The following is a 1,068-nucleotide window of genomic DNA, read 5'->3' as shown; positions in this document are numbered from 1 at the left end:
GACCAAAATATTATTTGGCGTTTACTTCATATTGTCCTCATTGTGATTATTTAAAAACCTTGGCCAGAAATGGCACAGACACAAAGGAGCAGAAGGAGGTCATTCTTCACACCGATCCTGTCCTGCCACGTAATTTGATATCATCATGGCTCACAGAACAATTTTATGTCTTTTTCCAGCCCATCCACAACATCTACTGGCTGACAGGTATTTATCGATCTCTACCATAAATAGACATCGATAATGTAAATCTAGATTAGATTAGAATTTTATATTACATTACAGTGTGGAAACAGGCCCTTCGGCCCAACAAGTCCACACCGACCCACCGAAGCGCAACCCACCCATACCCCTACATTTACCCCTTATCTCACACTACGGGCAATTTAGCATGGCCAATTCACCTGACCTGCACATCTTTGGACTGTGGGAGGAAACCGGAGCACCCGGAGGAAACCCACGCAGACACGGGGAGAACATGCAAACTCCACACAGTCAGTCGCCTGAGGCGGGAAATGAACCCGGGTCTCTGAAGCTGTGAGGCAGCAGTGCTAACCACTGTGCCACCGTGCCGCCCATAAATCTGTGGGAGGAAAATATTCCGTTTCGAGACAGTTAGGTTTATGCACGATTATTACTGGTTTTGCAGATAAGCAGCCGAGTCTGGTCTGACCACTTTGCAAAACATAAATTAAAACTCGACTCTGATGGGATTCGAACCCACAACCTTTGAATAACAATCTGAATAGAGATGTAGAAATCCAACGCGCTTTCCATTGCGCCACAGAGCCGCGCCAGCCGTAATCATTAAGCACACTAGTTTGCCTTTGACGCATTGCATTCAGGACACCGATCTCGCGCCTGTCTGTCCTCGTCACACTTTCTGATACCTGGTCCTTATCCACTCGTGCTCTGGCTCATCAAGTGTTCGGCTACAGACTGCTGAAACGTTCTCATGACACTTACCTTTACCACATGTTCAGATAATGATTTCCAGATAATCAATACTCTCTAGGTGAAAGTATTCTTCCTAAATCTCCTCCTTGTCTCCTGTCTTCCATTTATGTT

The 1,068-nt window shown here is 45.7% G+C and overlaps 1 non-coding gene across 1 annotated transcript; it reads right to left on the bottom strand.

Annotated features, from left to right (window-relative positions):
* Positions 1-699: 699 nt before the first annotated feature.
* On the bottom strand, positions 700-791 carry trnar-ucu (transfer RNA arginine (anticodon UCU)). Its single transcript is given in 2 exon segments — positions 700-735; positions 755-791. It is a non-coding gene; the product is annotated as a tRNA-Arg (tRNA).
* Positions 792-1,068: the final 277 nt, after the last annotated feature.

The sequence above is a fragment of the Chiloscyllium plagiosum genome, unplaced genomic scaffold, assembly GCF_037043375.1.
Source record: "Chiloscyllium plagiosum isolate Xiang-an unplaced genomic scaffold, Cpla_swu_hap1 HiC_scaffold_31, whole genome shotgun sequence".
NCBI lineage: Eukaryota > Metazoa > Chordata > Chondrichthyes > Orectolobiformes > Hemiscylliidae > Chiloscyllium > Chiloscyllium plagiosum.
Note: the sequence above shows the minus strand (reverse complement) of the source record. Positions and strands in the feature narration are given on the sequence as shown.